The sequence below is a fragment of the Euleptes europaea genome, chromosome 13 (genome assembly GCF_029931775.1).
Source record: "Euleptes europaea isolate rEulEur1 chromosome 13, rEulEur1.hap1, whole genome shotgun sequence".
In the NCBI taxonomy this organism is placed as follows: domain Eukaryota; kingdom Metazoa; phylum Chordata; class Lepidosauria; order Squamata; family Sphaerodactylidae; genus Euleptes; species Euleptes europaea.
This window is the reverse complement of record NC_079324.1, coordinates 40087358-40106105: the sequence shown is the minus strand read 5'-3', so window position 1 is coordinate 40106105 and position 18748 is coordinate 40087358.

Sequence of the window (18748 nt, the reverse complement as noted above, 5' to 3'; positions counted from 1 at the left end):
ATGATTCAGAATGGAGACCTTTATCCTCTCCCAAGAGCTGAGTCCTTGGTGGCCCAATAGCACTGCCAGTTGTGAGAAGGAATGGAATTGCATTCAGCCAAGCAACCAAGGTCTACTTCATAGGAGGGGTGTTACAGATGATGGATCCAGGCTGAGTTTGCTGTGTGGCAGAGCAGTCGTGTGATTGATTCATGTGGCATCATTTGCAGCCCCAATGCAAAAACTTCCAAAATGGAACAGTAACACAAAAGCTGCCCTTGATGTGTGTCTCACCCTGGATCCACCTAACCTCGCTGCTATGCCACACGTGTACTGTGGAAGGTCATGTTCAGACAGCTGGTTGATTGCACAATTGCAGCTTAGAGAAACCCAGATGCTTCTTCATCTGCATAAAGCAATGTCATATGTAGGATAATCAGTGTGGGTACTTCACAAGACAATTTTCTTTTGTGCCTGGGATAGATGAGATACCTTTTTTTTTAAAAAAAAAAGCCAGTGGGTTGTTGGGGTTAGAGTGTTGAACTAGGATCTGGAAGACCCAGTTTTGAATCCCTGCTCTGCTATGGAAGCTTGCTGGGTGATCTTGGGCCAGTCACTCTCTCCCAACCTAACCTACCTCACAGGTTTGTTGTGAGAATAAAATGGAGAAGAGAATGATGTAAGCTTCTTGGTCTCCCATTCTTTGCCCAAGAAGAATGGTGGTGTATTAATGAAGTCACTAAATAAATAAATTTGAAAGGGCTGAGTTCCAGGGGTCACTTCCCCCCTCTATTTAACAGTGTTTATTTTCTTCCTGAAGATTGTAGCACTCCTTTATTGATCTCAATAAAGGCAACAAGTATGGAATTTAGAAGAAAAAGAAAAATCCCCCCCGTTTCACAACAATCCTTTTGAGTGATGATGTTTTCCACTGGCAAGAGGGAACTGCAAAATCAGAAACCATGTTCCCACAGAGGAGGTGTTAATGATACTTCCAAACTGGAGGAATAATGCCAGAGTGATAGCCATGTTAGTCCTTTGTAGCAAAATTAAGCAGGAATCCAATAGCACCCTAAAGATTAACATTTATCGCAGCATAAGCTTTCATTAGTCAGAGCTCACTTCATCAGATGCAATGAATGTCCATCCAATGCAGCAAAGTTTATAAGAGTTTAAGCAACAGAAAAGGGGCAGAAGTGGGGAGAAGGTGCTTAAGCCTCAGCATGACCCACCTTATTTTTCTGCCATCAAGTCATAGCTAACTTATGGTGACCCTGTTGGTTTTCAAGGCAAGAGATATTGAGAGGTGGTTTGCCATTGCCAGCTTCCACGTCACAACCCTGGTATTTCTTGGAGGTCCATCCAAATACTAGCCAGGGGCAGAGCTGAAAGTGTGTAACTGGCCCAAGGTCACCCAGCAAACTTCCATGCTGCGAGTGGGGATTTGAACCTAGGTTTCCCACGTCCTAGTCCAACACCTTAACAACTACACCATGCTGGCTGTCAAACTTAACAGATGTTAAATAATTCAGCTATATCATTATATGGTATCTGCATTGCCTTCCTGAATCTTTATTTTCCATAATTCAATTTTATGTTAATCCTGTCCTGTCTATCAACAGCTGAGTGTGATTCTCACCCTTTCTGAACGGACTGATTACTTTTTTATTGGCTCTTGTTTTACAATGCCCTCTCTTTGTGACATCTCTCCACTCCCCCCTTCTGTTACTTGAACTCTAAGTATAAATTTAGCTGCTTTGAATGAACAGTCCAATGTATCTGATAAAGTGAGCTCCGGCTCATGAAACTTTATGCAGGAATAATTTTTTGTTAATTTTTAAGGAGCCACAGGAGGAAGTAGACTTTGAAAAGGAATTCAACAGCATTCACTGGGAGAACACCAAGTCCTTCTCCCTTCTTAATGTTCTCTGAAACCCAGACCAGCATGGAAGCCCCCAGTTTCAGGTGATGAGGTCCCTTTTCACATTAGAAAATCCTCATGTCTACTACAAAGACTTTGTATCAGATTGTGATGTGAGTTTGTGCCTCCAAGATACACATGGGTCCTATTCTGCTTGTGACTGTAGCATGCATGAAGAAGGGGCATCAGCCTCTTCCCCCAACATCTGGGGTTTTTTTGCATCTTGAACTTGGGCTGCATCCAGAAGGTCCCAGGTTCAAGCCAGCAGCAGCATTCTGAGGGGATCCAGAAAGAGACGGGACGGACCCTCGTGTCGCCTGCAAATACTAAACTCTAGGCTAAGCACTCGATTACCACATACTCAAAAAATATCATCAGTTTCCTTTAAATATTTTCTCTCCAAGTTATCTCTTCCTTAGCCGTCATGATAGTGAACTGGGATAGATATCAAAGTGCTCCTTTGTTTTTGTTTTGATAATGAAATAGATCTCAAGACTGCAGCCATGTTTTTTGACATAAACCCAGCAATTGGGTCAAAACGAAAACACTACTGTTTTCTTATTCCCTCCCCGCAACAAGCTTCCAGGTTCAAGCACAGAAATGGTTGACAGCAGGAAGTGTAGCTCAAATTGCAGATGATCTGAGAGAGAGAGAGAGAGAGAGAGAGAGAGAGCGCTTACATTTTGAAGCTGCCAGTATATGTCAGTGGAGGCATCAGCAAATGACTGCAAAACCAACAATTTCCACCAACAAATAACGGAAAACCCAATTGAACATACTGTAATGCATTTGTTTATTTATTTAATTTCTATTCCGCCATCATTAATCCATGATGTACGTAGGCAGGGGCAGGGTTCCCAGGAGGTTTTGCCTCCCAGAGCTGACCAGCTCAAGAACTTCTCCACTTCATTATGCAGTGATGGCCAGGTTGACAAATCAAGTGAATAAAAGACCCAGCGCAGAGTTCCATAAGAATTGGAAATTGTATTATTCTTATGTTTCGTAAAATGTGCATAAACAAAATCGAAAATGGTTAGATATAATTTTATACATGAGAAGTTAACAATAGAAATGAATGTTTACAAATAAGTTAGCACTGATGAACATTTAGCAAGCCAAGCTTTATTATGTAATTGCAAAAGTATTATTATTATAGTGAATGAATAAGTAAAAAGCAGTATATCTATTATTAAGAAGCTAGTATAGTGTATAATAAAGGGAAATTACTGAAATGGTATCAAAATTCTATATGTTCACCCAGAAATTGCTTGTTTTTTCCATTTTTCTGTTTCATGTTTGTATTGTATGATATTGTTTTTGTATTTTTCTATGTGTTCTATTTTTTGTTTGTATTCTTATTGAAATGAAATGAAAATATTTTTTAAAAAGAATTACTCCTCTTCCGCAGTAGCAGGTACCTTCCAACTATATCTGGTGTCCAATTAATAAATACCTCCCCACAAACGAGCCAGAAAATGGTTTCCTCCCCCACCAAGTAGGGTACATTTATTCTAGATTAGAACGAACAGTTTGCCTAATGATGGTGTTATGTGTGGGATCAACCGTGTGTCAAGGCTGACTGGGATGTTGGGGGATCAGAACTGACCGTGATGCTTGCCCCATTAATTATTTGAAATAAATATCCCCCACCTCTTTGTTTGGTCAGCCCTGGTTAGTATTTAGATGGGAGACCACCAAGGAATACCAGGGTTGCTGTGCAGAGGAAGGCACTGGCAAACCACCTCTGTTAGTCTCTTGCCATGAAAACCCCAAAAGGGGTCGCCATAAGTCGGCTGTGACTTGACAGCACTTTACACACACATACCTCTTTGTTTAAAAGCCGGAGGCGTTATTATACCCACCCAACTAAGAAACAGATTCTTACAAAAATACCATCAAACTGTAGTATACCTTCCTTGAAAGAAAACTGAGCTTGTGAGAATCCTGCCTTCTTCTTTGTTGGAGGATGTTGCAGCATCTTCAGATGAAGAGCAATACCCTTTGTCACACCAGCTATAACCATTTGTCTTCTCAGGTCCAGAAGGCTCTGCAGGTGAAACTGGGACCTTATGATTTGACACATCCAAAATTCTGGCATGTCTACACAGGATTCCTAAGAAACTGTGTAAGAAACTGTGAATGAACCTGACATAAGATAGTGCTCGGATTGTTCCTCTTCTGCAAGTGTTCTTTGTTATGTTTAATACCTATGTGAATCTGTTGGGGGAGGTGATCAGGAGATTTGGGCTGTGTTGTCACCAATATACTGATGGTATCCATCTCTATCTTGAAATTTCACCAGCTGTTAAGGAGTCAGGGGATTGCTTGAACCAGTGTTTGATGGGCAAGATGAGAGTCAACAAAGTGAAACTTGACATAGAGAGGTTGTTGCTGATGTTGTTTGAGGGTTCTGTTGATCCAGGTTGTGGGATTCAATGGGGTTATACGTTCCCTGAAGATCCAGGTTTGCCATTGACCTGGCCTTGCTCCTGCCTCGTCAGGCACCAGCAGTGGTCAGGAGAGCATTCTGTTTGCTTAAGCTGATAGACCAGCTGCAACCTATCCTGGAGAATCATGGTCTGGTCATACCTAGGTAACATCCTGATTATGCTACTGTAATATTGTCTTTGTGGGGCTAAAGTCCTCAAAAACGTACATTTCTTCAAAATGTGACTGCCCAGTTGTTATTGTGGGATTGGTGGTGCTTTGATTACATCACACTTGTTTTGACCCATTTATACTGGCTGCCATTTTGTTTGTGTCCAGTTCAAAGTGCTTGCTTTGACCTCTAAAGCACTAAACCAAGGGCCCCCAGTGTGACTGAACCTGTGAGCACATTGGGAATTTTGAGAACAGGTAGTTGGTGCCACCATTAACTGCCTACTGTGAGGGGTGCAACAAAACACAAAATGGCTGCCATGGGGACAGAGGCCAATCACAAAACTTTGGGAAGTTTCATGCCAAGTGGAGGCAGTAGATTCTGAATGGTGCTCCCAGGAGACACACAGACTTTTCTGAAGCACCTTCTCTTCACTGTGGTGAAGAAAAACTGGCTTTTTGCTTTGTGGAAGAAGGAAGTGGTTATCAGGAAACACACTGCTGTGTGCCATGGATCTCTGTCCTAAACAACTTGGGATATCCAAAAGACTGCCTTCTTTCATAAGAACTACCCAGATAATGATATCATCTGGTGAGACCATCTTTTGTATCCCATCCTTAACTGAGCCTTTTTAGTAGCAATTCTGGGGAATAGGAATACCCTCCCCTGGGAAATTCAAATGGCATGCTCTTCAACAGTTTTTTTTAGAAAAGTGGCCAAACGCACCTATTTCAGACTCTTTTCTGGCCTCTTTTGAATTTTAACATTTCTCTGCCAGCTGTTTTATACATATTGACATTTATTTTATGTGGCTTTTTAAATTGTTGTCTTATTGTATTTGCATTTGATATGCTGTCACCCACTTAGGTGGTACATTGTGCAAAAAGGTGGGATATAAATATTGTAAATTGACAAAAATATGTGTGCGTGTGACCAAATAAAAGAGCACCCTCCAACCTCTTATGTTTTTACCATTAAATGGATTTGTAGTGGTGCGATGACTCTAGGACACATGCATAGTACTACTGAATGCAACCATCACTATCCTGAAGAGGATTCTTAGCAGAAGCTTCCCAATAATAAATACTGATAGGATAGCTGGTGACTCCTCCTGACCTGTGGTCCACAGCCTATCCACTCATACTGGGAGAACATTTGTAATGCGGCAGTCTAAGCTGTGTCAGGGCTCCAGAGCTGCTGCATTGCCTGTGAGCCTGATGATGCTACAATAAATGCCACCTTGTATGAGAATCCGGGCTCAGAAGGCTACCAAAGAGGCAGAGTTTATGCTTGTTTCTTTTAGCTGCTATCTCCATCTGGTCATGCTGCAAAGACTGGAGAAAACCCTGCAAACATGTTAAGGGGCTTTCATATTTTTCTTTTTGGAGGGGAGAAGGTATTATTTGCATCCATGCATATTACTTGCCACTGTCTGCATTTCTGGAGCTCTGACTCACGAAAGCTTAGGCTGGATTAAATTTTGTTAAGTCTTCAAGGTGCCACCCCTGGATTCCTGTTTTAATTTTCAGTTGCAATTATGTATCCCTCCAGCTCAGACAGTTGCATTTTCTCCCTATGTGCCCTACCAGATGAAACTCACTCTTAAATTTAGTGCAATTTTGAAAGAAAAGAATGACTCAGATTTCTGTTAAAATATGAATTTTATTGGTTTGCTTCAGTTGGATTTTGAGTGTGTGCAGAGTGAGTGCCAATGTGATCTACTTTGGCAAGGAGGCCAGGCAGACCCAGCTCACATTTGATCTTAGAAGAGGAAGATGTCATTAGAAAGATCCTCATCCACTCATTTGGTGGTTTGGCCCACCTGGGTTCCACTGCTGAATCTCTTTTTCCATTGCATTACCATAGTTGATAGCAGTAGTATTTATTTCCCCCCTTTTTTTCCAAAACATTTTACATTGCTTTAACTTATTGAAAAAGCTACGAGCTGAAAAAAATGCAGGACTAAAAATCCTGCCAGTTAAAACCGGCTGAATGAGGTCTCCAGCAGATGCTGAAAAATACAATTCAGAATACAAACAGGCATTAAACATGGCACCAGAAGCATTTGAAACACCAATCTCAGACAGGAGAGAGAGAAAGATCACAGTTTCATAAGTTACATCCCTTAAGAAGGCGGCTAACAGCCAGCTCAGAAAAGAAAATACAACCAAAAATAAAGGAGATGTACCTTTTTTCTAATCACAAAATATTTACAGCTGTGGTCTGAGGAATAGTCAGAGGATTGTCATGCATTCAACTACTGCTGGCAGGTTTCTCTCTCTTAGTTGAGTAAAGACAGTCCCATGTGAGATGAGAGAGGAAACACAAGGAGGCCAGGCGGGAGCAGACACAACATAAGGCAGTTGGATGAGAGCCTCTTGGGGACATTCTTGCTGCCGTGATGGACTGCCACAGTGTTTCACTCATGACTATACCCCACGCTGGACACCAGCACTGCAGCTAATAAAAATGGCTGGTGCCACCATCTTGAGACTGACTTAAGAGTTGCCAGGTCCCTCTTTGCCACCGGCAGAAAATTTTTGGGGTGGAGTCTGAAAAGAACGGGGTTTGGGGAGGGGAGGGACTTCAATGCCATAGAGTCCAATTGCCAAAGCAGCCATTTTCTCCTGGGGAACTGATCTCTTTCGGCTGGAGATCAGTTGTAATAGCAGGATATCTCCTGCTAGTACCTGGAAGCTGGCAACCCTAGACTGACTAGACACTCTTCCAAGCATCTGGGAATGGGCTACATTGCATCTGATCTGAGGAATCTTCAATGGACTTAGAGGTGGTCGTTCTTTTTTCCAACACTGCCAACGTCAAGGATGAGCTGGCCAACCCCTTTTCCCTGGAGACCTCTACCTCCTCCTCTTGCTCATGAAATGGCTGGCCTGCAGGTGACTTGCCACAGATATGAGGCTGCTAGGCAGAAGACATGTTTGGGTGAGCTAAGCATGGTCTTGTGGGCCTTACATTTCTTACTGACAGTATTACCCCATCTAAAGATAAGGTCCTTACTAGAAAGACCAGAATGGAATACTTCTTCAAGCACAACACAAGATGAAAACAATTATATTTGGGTGGTGGTAGACTTAACTAGATCAGTCATGGGCTCCTGCCCCCACTTTAACAGACAAGATGAGAACCATCCATGTATCTGATGTGAGAGAAATGGACTGCAATTTTCTTTTCCTGTTACTGTTTTGGTGTGATGATGGTGGAAAGATGAGTATGAAAACTGAGAAAGTGGAGGAAGTGATAAAGGCAAAGCTCAAAAAACACAACATCTGTTCTTCTTAGGGGAAAAGGCAGAGTTGGCAAGTTGGCAAGGAGCCAATGGCTTTATGCTGCATCTCCTAAACAGGACAGCGATACATGGTGAAAATCAGGAGCATTGCAAGGGTAATAGATGCAAGAGACTCCCCCCCCCCATGCTCAGGGCAATATATCAGCCTACCAGCTAGTCCTAGCCATTGCTAAGGCAGAAATGAGGATGCAATTGCTAGGCATTTTCTGTGAGAGCTGCTGTGAACAATATTGCCTGGAAATCTTGATCGTGCCTCCATGACAAACCTAGATCTTTCTCACTGGCAGTTTCAGCCTTCAGCATTGGCACGTTCTGAGAAGGAAAAACAATTCCATAAGAAAGACCCTATCTTCTCCTCCCTGTTCAATGTTCTGAAGGTTTCTCTGATGGATGTTTTCTTGCCGGTTACTCTGCTCGCCTGGTATGAACGTAGCTGAGGGAAAGGGTCTAAACCGTCTTCTCTTGTGGCTGACTAGAAAGATCTGTGCATTCAGTTTGCAGGAAATGAGGAACTGTGGTTGAAGGCCATCTAATCCAGACACCTATCCCAAGGCATTATCCTTATTAATACAACAAAACAAAGACAGGTTCATAAGAACCAATGGTCCATCCAATTCAACATGCTTCTTCACACAGTAGTCAATTAGTTGTCCTGTAGCGTCAACAAACAGAGCTTTGAACCTAAGGCCTCCTCCTGATATTGCTTCCTGGTATTCAGAGATTAATTGCTTTTGAATGTGGAGGGCCTATTAAGTCACTATGGCTAGTAGCCATTGATAGACTTCTTCTCCATGAATCTAATCCTTGTCTATGTTCTATGTTGTCTATCACTGTGTCCACTGGTAGTGAATTCCACAAGTTAATTACTTTCTGAGTAAATAAATACTTCTTTTTGTGTCCATCCTGATTCTATGGCACATCAACTAAGTTAAGTACCCCCTGAGCTCTAATCTTATGGGAGAGGGAGAAATTACTTTCACCACCCATACATAACAAGTCCCAGACATTTTAGCCTTTCCTCATAGGAAAGGTGTTCCAGCCCCATAATCATCTCGGTTCACTCATCATCATCATTCTGATCCGAATGTGCTACATGCACAGAACTGATGCAGACAAGGTGAAATGCTCGGTGGTAGCAGTAATGTAAAAATCCACCTGTATTTCTAAATTTTCCTGAGGGCAGCCCCGGCTGTGTCTCTCTGTGTGTGGGGGCTATGTCTGGTGATAAGAGCACTTCATTTTTATTTGATCCTATTGGGTGGTTGATGAAAGACCACCCTGGTACATGCCAAATGGCTACTTGCCATGTCCTGTGTACTAAGGTGACAATATGATTCAGAGGTTGGAACTTCTGCTCAGCCTTCAGGGGTTTGAAAGTCACTCCAGTTTCCAGCAGAGTCCCAGTGTTCAGGCCACTAATAAGAGGGTGGTGTCAGTAAAACCGCTGTCCTTCCTTGGTACATTTTTCTGATAGGTGCTTGGCGGCCCTCCTAGCAGTGTCCTTGGTTCAAGCATCAAATCGTTACTGAGCCATGAATGCAAATCTGACTAGTTCCGACCTTGTTTCCTTGAACAGAACGGCCCCTTCCCTTTGTCCCTTTTTAAATTAATTTTTTTAAATGTTTACCCCAACAACGCAGAGGAAAATCATTAAAAATTCTGACATTTCCCCCCTGCCCTAGAGGCAAGAAGTCTGTCCTCCCACCTTTAAATGCAAAGAATTTATGAGCTGCAAAAATAGAACCCCTGTAGCATTTGGCTGCCTGAACAATAACAAGGTCAAGCACAAAATATTTATACCTTGCAGCCATCAATATCATACCAAGTCATGGCCTCTTTCCAAAAGGCCTCTTGCCACAGTTTAGCTCCACATACTCACAGAAGATGGTTTTAATTTGGTGTTACTAAGATGTTTAAGCTTTCATGAATGCCAGCAGTTTTAACCCCATCCCCTGCCCAGAGGCAAAAATAAAGACCTTGTTGCCTTAGAGGCAGCTGCTGAAGGGCAAACCCCAAGAGCAACCAGCGTGAGAAAAAGCCATCAGAGTATCTTCATCTGTTTTGTACTCTTTTCTTTGTGTGTGTGTGTGTGTGGGGGGGTATCTTTCTGTAACTTGGTGTTTGTTGCTACTAGTGATTTGGCCCTTGCTCATGTCGGGGTTGATTCTATTTTTCTTCTCACTGCAATGCAATACCCCTACCTGCAATCTGCAAGCACACACACTGGAACTTTTTTCTACCCGGAAGGAAAGAGAAAGAAAAATGACAGAGGAATAGACAGGAAGGAAAGGAAGTAAGATAGTATAACTCTTGCTCTCCCCACTCCACCTTTTTCATCTATTTTTGAGAAACAGCCTAACTCCTTATAAAACCCCAGGTGCTCAACTGCACAAAACCTTGGTTTCCACTTATTTTTTTTCCTGCTGCACAAAATGTGTCCATGTTAGACTAAATTCTGGTTCATGTGGAACTTCTTTGCTTTGGGAGATGGGCTGTCCTTGTGTTCTCCTTTCTTCGTACCTCCCTCACTTGCATCCTGCTGCTTCTCATTTCATAATTTCTCCACTTTGATGAGATGCATTTGAACACTGGCTCTCCTCATCCTCACCCTCCTTCCTCTGTGACTTGCTATCCCAGCTTGCAGTTATCTTTAGCTCTTCCCTTCTATCCTGTTCTGTGGTCTTTTGAATTGTTGTGCTCTTATTTCTTTCTCTCTCTCACTGAACTATTATTGGCCATATTGGCTTGGCCCCTTAGACTCAGCAATACCCACAGCTATGTTTCGTGGGTTTCTTCCCATATTCCCACCCACATGTTTTTTGGGGGGAAGTCAGAAAGGGAAATTGGACTTCCCTTGGCGGTTTGCCATCTTCATCATAATTTGCTTCCATCTTTAATGTATTTCTGTATGTGAAATGGATGGACAATAAAGGAAGCCACAGCCCTCAATTTGCAAGATCTGAACAAGGCTGTCAAAGATAGGACATTTTGGAGGACTTTCATTCATAGGGTCGCCACGGGTCGGAAGCAACTTGATGGCACTTAACACACACACATGTGAAATTCATGCAGCTCATTTGTTCTGTCTTTTAATTTTGCACCTGGCTATTCCTCCAAGGCCTACACATGAACTCATGAAACTGTCTTATACTGAATCAGACCCTTGGTCCATCAAAGTCAGTAGGCAGAGGTCTTCCACATCACCTATCTGCCTAGTCCCTTTGACGGGAGATGCCAGGGATTGAACTTGGGACCTTCTGCATGCCAAGCAGATGCTCTATCACTGAGCCACAGTTCCTCCCCCTACCAGAACACAGGGATTCCTGTTCCCCCCTGTTTTCATGCCCAACTCTCCATCTTCCTTTCTTCTTCTTTGCCCTGTGATGACCTTAATATACAAGCTGATACGGCATCTCATTTACTCTGTAATGATCTCTCTCTCTCTCAATTCTAAGATTTTTTTCTCCCCCCCTCCACTAGCTTACTCATAGCACTACTCTTACATCTCATCCTTACTCACTGCTGTCTTTTTGTGACTTGAGTGTATCCCCCTTTCTTCAGTGAACACGTCATTTTAAGAAGTGCTGCATTAAATTTTCATGCAGTTTTTTGCTGCAAAAGCCACCGTTTCAAGGAATGGGTCCAGGACCCGCCCAATCTACTAATGTTTCATGCATTTTTGTACCCGTTCACAGCCATTCTTTGCCTGCTCTGCTGTGGCTTAAGAACCATTAAAAAAAATCAAAAATAAACCCTGAAGAATTCATCATTGTGTGATCCCAGCCAATTAAGTTTCATATGGTGAACATGATGACATTGTGGCGGCCTGTAGACAATTCAAACAGTAGTCCAGCAGAGACTAACCAAATTGATTGCGGCATAAGCTTATGTGAGCCAGAGCTTGCTTGATTGGATGCTCTGACTCACTAAAATTCATGCTGGAATATATGATGTTAGTTTTTAAGGTGCCTCTGGACTTTTGCTTTATTTTGCTGCTACAAGGCTACCAATCTGGAATTATCACCATGTGATAATTCACAAAACCTTCCACTTACCCTAACCCTGAACAGGAAGAGGAGGAGAAGGAGCCCAGGCAGCCAATGTTCTTGTCGTGCTGAATTGTCACTTTCATTACATCGGAGCTACCAAATGATCACAAAGAAGAAAAATCTCAGCCTTGTTTTGGACTTAGTCTGCAATAGTTGGTCTCTTGCTGTGTCTTCTTCTAATTTTCTCTGGTTTGATATAATCATCTTCATCCTTTCCTTGTTAATTTTCTGCCTCAAATTATCTTTTTTTCTATGCCTTCCTTTTTACTACTTTGAAAGTTTGCTGAGTATTTTATTAAGATCTGCCGTTCACCATACATCTTTTTTTTTACTCCTGCAGTTCCTTATCCTTGTTCTTCTACTTGCTGTCTCTGCCATTTCCCTCTTCGTTTTAGCTTTTCTTAACTAAATAGATTTCATTTTTTCTCCTCTAGACATTTCTCTGGATCTCATTCTTTCTCATTTTTTACTACTTGTTCTTCATTAACAAATTAATGTTTCCTGACATTTTACATTATTAATTGAAATATACTATTATTTCCCCTAGTAAACAGAACAAAAAAGACACCACTCCTTTCATGACCAATCCCTCTTTCACAGTGATTGTCCCATGTCTCTTGCGTATTTTCTTTCTGACTGGTGTAGATTTCCACCATTTCTTCCTCCACCCCCTCCCCTCCAAAGTGTGGAATCTGACCTTTCTTGTCATGGATACAGCAAAGGCCAAGGCCTCCAGAGAATATTTCTATACAAATATATCAGTGGTATCACTGCTCACTCATCTTCTGTGGCTTCTGATCTCAGCGTTTCCTTTGATCTTTCCCTTTATTTCCCCTCCTAGTCACAGAAGAAATAAAGTCTTTATATTTCAAAAATCCATTCATTTCTGATGTTTGATGTTGCTAAACCTCTTGTATAGACCCTAATCATCTTAGTACTTGACTATTGAAATTTTCTCCTGATTGGTTTTTAGCTTTCTCACTTTAAACCTTTGATTTTAATTCTTAATTCGGCAGCTTGTATTAGTTTTCCTGCCCGTTATTTTAATCACCTTGCACCCCTCTACCATGCTTGGTCTGTATCAGCTTCCTCTTCTTTGACAGATTCAAAACGAGCTTATTAAGTCTCTCTAAAATCTTGCCTTTTCTGATTCCCCCTTTCTCTATACACACATGCCCATTTTAGCCATTCTTTTGATCCAACAGTGCAATCCCATACAGAATCACATCCTTCTAAGGACAAAATTAGACATGGCATTTGTCAAGTGTTCACCACAGGGACTTCTAGCCATATGCCAGCTGCAAATTCCCTGTGGGAACTCTGTTTAGTGGTGCCGCAGGGGGCAGATTCTGGTTGGGACCATGGCATAAGGGGGAGGAGGAGCTCATGTCTTCCCTCGGCACTATTTTCCTAACCCAAAATGGTGAACGGGGTGTTATTTGCCCCTGCAGTACTATTATATGGAGCTGCCACTGGGAACTCACAGTTGAAATATGGCTACCCATGCCCATTGGGAGCTCATGTAAAATGCCATGTGTCGTTTGGCCCTATGTCCATTGATTTCAATGGAGTTAGAAGAGTATAACTTTTCTTAGGATTGTACAGTATGTCTTCTCAGCTGGAGGCCTATTTACCAGCATTTCTTGGCTTCACCTTACCCCCTCCCCCATATTTATTCTGCTGTCTGTCTCCTCATCTTCTAAAAGACAGTTTAAATGTATGTGCTTTGTTGTACTCCTTCCTATCACATAGTTAGCACTGGACTCTTATTATTTTATTTTTCCCGGGATGCTTCCCCCTATATTTCCTTTTCAGCTGATGACTTAAATGCTGATGAACTAGAACAGCAGTGCAGCTGAGAATTAGGTGAACTTGCATGATTCCAGCCCTCTGCCGCCCTTCTCCCAAACCCTTGAATTTACTGGCAAAATGCGCAAGAGAGCCAACCTGGTGTCATGGTTAAGAGCAGCGGACTCTAATCTGGAGAACCGGGTTCAATTCCCCGCTCTTCCACATGAAGCCTGCTGGGTGACCTTGGGTCAGCCACAGTTATCTCAGAACTCTCTCAGCCAATGCAGAGGCAGGCAACGGCAAACTACTGTTGAATATCTTTTGCTTTGAAAACCCTTCAGGGTCATCATAAGTCAGCTGTGACTTGACAGCTGGTGCTGACAAACATCCAGATACCATTAGATGTGCTTTATGATGCTCATCTGATCTCCATTGGGTTTGATGGATGAATATGATGTAAATCAACCAGAGCTGCATGCAGAAAAACTTGACTAGAGCCACATTCTGCTAATTTAGCTTTTCCAACATTCAAAATGAGAGGTACTATTGGATTAATGGGGTTTAGGTGGGGGTGGGTGGGAACTGAGCTGCTATCCTATCGGATTTGGTACATTGGTGCCTAACATGACTGCCTTAAAATTGCGCAATAAGGCTTATGGTTTTGCGGTTTTTAAAAATGGTTTACCAAGGCCAGATCTCAAAAGGGAAATGTTTGAAATTTAAAAGGAAGTCTTTAATTTTCAAATATTTCCCAATTTCAACTTTGGGGGAAATATGATTTCAATCACATTGCTGGGTCTCAGCTGCAGCTTATGATGATTCTCAGAAATGTAGTTACAAGAAGGCTGAAGATGATGTTGTAACTAAAGAGCAAGTGTGGTAATGGATAAGGGGAATTGCCTTCCAGATCATAACAGTGATAGCTAATTGGTCTTCCTTTTATGCAGACTTTGAGTGCCATCCTATGCAGGGATGCATCCTTCTAAGCTTTATGTATACAGTGGATTAATAAGGGTATAAATCTGCTTGGGATGCCACAGTAAATACGTTTGCATAAATTTGTATTTCTGCTTCTAATGCAGAATGTGGATTCTTTTGGCACTTGATATGGACTACTCTACCCTGACCTGGATGGCCCAGGCTAGCCCAATCTCATCAGATCTCAGGAGCTCAGCAGGGTCAGCCCTGGTTAGTACTTGGATTGGGAGGCCACCAAGGAAGTCTAGGGTTGCTATGCAGAGGAAGGCAATGGCAAACTGCCTCTGTTCATCTCTTGCCTTGAACACCCTATGGGCTCAGGATATGTTAGCTGTAACTTGATGGCAACCCCCCCCCCAAGGACCACTCAGCCTAACTTGCCACAAGACCTGTCTAGATTGGCCTGCAGGGGCTGCTTAGGGGTCAAATGCAGAGCAGGAAGGTACTAGAAACGCCTGCAAGCTGAGTGCTTCTCATTGGTTGGATCTGTTGATTTCCCCTGCATCTTCAGTGCGGTGTGTGAGTCTTTTGCTGGGTCCTCTGCTCCTGGCATGCTGTGGTTTTTTTAAAAATGTGGATGGGTCAAAGCACAGGATTCCTGACTGGGGTGACATCCAACCTGGAGATTCTGTGAACAATCTCACAAAGTTCATATGCATAAAAACCTTTGGCATCATTGCTCTAGCAAACATTACACAAAAATTAGCTTCCTCCAAGCTTCTTACAGACTTCTATCCCATAAGCCAATTTCTCCACTAAAGGAGCTCTTGCCTTTAAGAAGCACTCCATTCTAACACTCTTTTCCCTTCAGCTGCAAGTCTATCCCTGTAACACTGTTGTCTTATCTTTTTAAGAGTATTACTATCTTAAACCTCTTATTTGACAGCCTTAAGTGTCTCTATCCCTTCCAAAGTCTTCTGCTGTAGCTTCTTCTTTTGCATTCTTAAAACATAAGAATTGCTTTGCTAGACTAGACCAGAAGTTTTATCTCCACCAAAGCCAAGCCAGATGATTACGGGAATCTCCTAAACAGGTCAAGATGGGTATAATTACCCTTCCTGTTTCTTACTCTCAGGATCAAGCTATACTGCTCCTGAAATGGGAGGTTGCATTTTTTTTGGTTAGCATGGCTGTCAGTTTGAAGTCTTATCTCCAAGGGTCACGGAATTAAGTTGTGTAACTAACCAAAACATTCTAGGAGTTTGGAACCTTGAATGAAAAGTTATGCAAAGCAGTGATTCTTAGACCTTCTTCTTATTGAATCACAATCTGATCACACTAAAAAAAAAAACCCTCAAAGTTTGCTTTTTATTGAACACTTGAAATTGTTCTAAATTACATTACAAATGTTTGATCCATGCCATTGTCTCCCCTGTGGCTGTTCCTGTCCCTTTCCCCCTCACTCACCAAATCCATCTAACAGGGAAAAAAATTAACTTACAAAAATGGTGATTTCCTTGACTACCTTTATCCTCCTGTGTTGGATGGGGGAGGGAAGCTGTCTAGCTTGTCACTCTAGCTCTGCAACCTTGCCCATTTTGCCTGCCTGACTTGGAAAGCTGAGTGTCTTTTCTAAACTAGATTTCAAATACCTTGAACATTCCTGCACTGCTATCTGGGAATTGTAGTTCAATCCTGTAAGTTCTGAATATGTCCAGCATGATGAATCCTGCTGGTGGCACAGGCACAAAAACAGCACATACACTTGAAAGGCAGCTGCATTTAAATAATGGATGAGCAGCCCATGATGGCCTTGGGTCATACACAATCCAACTGAACTGGTACGTTCTGAACATGGGCCAACAGTGTATATTTGGCCAGCCACCATGCTGAATGATGCTAATTGCATAGACACAAACCTGCTCAAAATACCGATAGCTTTCTAAGGTGAACAAATCATTAACAGACTGCACGGAGTGCTGAGCTTCAAGATCATTACTAGTAAAGGAAGCTATTTTTTGATGGCCTTTGTGAAAATCAAATAATCACTATTGTAAATAAGCGGTTCTTTTCCCCGCTGGAATTCCCAAGCAAAGAGATAGGGGTTCAATCTGGTTTGCCTCTCCATCATCCTTCCTATGCTGCTTGTTTCACAAACCCAAGTTGTCTCATTGTATATCAGGAAAAGAACAGCCTCAAAAGCAGTGAAGATAAGTGCTGGAAAAGGAAACGAGAGCCTCAGAGCAGAGTCCCAATCACTGCTATGGATTAGGAGTTGAAAACAGACAAATTCCTTCAGAGAAATCAAACCTCCTGCAAATGAAGAAACGCAACAGTACCTCATGGAGAAGTGTGTGGCTTTGTGTTTTTGTGGGGAGCCACTGGATGAACTGGAAGTTGAGTTGCCACCTTCTTTATTGGCCCTGTTCCTAGGTTTTTAACAGAATCCATTATCTACATGCCAGCAAAAAAGCGGCACCCATTATATTTCTAAGTGAGAAAAAAGTGGGAACCTTAACTGAGAATTTCAGAATGCTGTTGTATTTCTCCAGTGGTCCTGCAGGGAGTGGAGGGATTTCTTTCTGAAGAAACTGAAGAGGCATTCCCTGGGAAAAATATAGGATTGTTCGGCCTATCTAAAGAGGTATGGGAAATGGTTGGCAGGTGGTGGAGGATGGTAATGAAAAGGTGAGTGGAATAACTGGCTGCATCCATAGACAGGAAAGATCTGTTTCTGGCCATGAAGTCCTAAGTAGATCCAGCCTAAGCCTGCTGCAATCAGCTCAGCATAGGACAGTACTTTAAGCCTCTGCCAAAGCAGCTGTTTTCCTCTCTCTGCTCCCTCCTTCATCCCCATTAAAAGCAGGTAAGCAAAATCTTTTCACTACTTGGTAAGCAACCTAATGGTCCCTCGTGAGCATTCAACTGAGTAGGAAGCAGCAGGGGGACTTGGCAAAAGAAATTTAAAAATTAAGCATCAGCTCAGTTGCAACAAGTGACATTCCTGACAACTAGAGGCACAGGAAGAATGGCGACACAGGAAGCAGCGTGAGCCAGAGCTGTCTGAGTCGGCGAGGATATGAGGGAAGGTTGATCTCTGCAAGAAATGCCGGTGACGCCCCTCCTGCGCCCCTGTGCACCTTCACCCAAAGTAGCGAGAGTGAAACAGACATTGCTGGATGGGGAGACAAATAAGCTTCAGATGGGCTTGGAGAGCTCATTGTGTCCTAAACACAGTTAGAACATCTTTGCATAGATATTGCAGCCAAGGGCAGGATAGCACAGAGAGGAAAGGACAAGGTGGCCACCTACAGGAAGAAGCCTTGATGGGGAAAGCTCCTTCGGTTCTTGCTGATGTCTACAAGGGTGTGAAAAGCCTAATATCATGCACCAACTGGCTCAGGCAGCAAAGATTGGAACTTTGTAAGGCAGCGAAGCTTTTGCTTCTGTTTCATTGCAGAAATCTTATTTTGAATAAGGTAGGCCTGGAATGTATGAGGGAGGAGGAGGAGGTGGAACAAAGAGGTGTCCAGAAAACACACCCTAAGACTCAGCACCCCCAACTCCAGCCAAGGCCTTCCCTCCCCACAGCACACCAGAGGCACCGAAAGGGGCGGATGGGTGGTGTTGTGGGTCCCTGCGGCTCACTCATGGCAGGAGCGCCTTTTGGACAGCACAGTGTCAAGACTAATGGGATTTGCTGGATGCGTTCAGGTTGTTTACCTCAGATGTTTACACGTTTAATAATTTAGATAGGGGACACATTAAGCAGACATCAAAGGTAGCATGCAGCACTTATCTGTCAGCAGCAGTAACACGAGGAAAGATGTGATGGGCCCAGGAATTTGCCTCTCCTGCCTCAAAGCAGATTAAGGGGATGGGCCTCCCTTTAGAACATGTCGCTTATCAATCCCCCAGACAGCCTGGTGATTATGCAAGGCTTATATAGCAGCTTGCATTCAATGTAATTTATATTGTCCAGAGATTATATTTTGCATTAGAATGCAGTTGTTTTCATGAGATCAGTTAGTTCTGTTGAAATACTTTGGGGATGAGCTGCACAGAGGAAGACATGAGACCAAAATTGGTTTCCGCCTCCCATGGATTTTCAGATCCTGAGCTGAAGCAGGGAAATTCAAGAGCTTGATCTAGTGGTGCGTTAAAAAAAGGTATTTATGTATAAT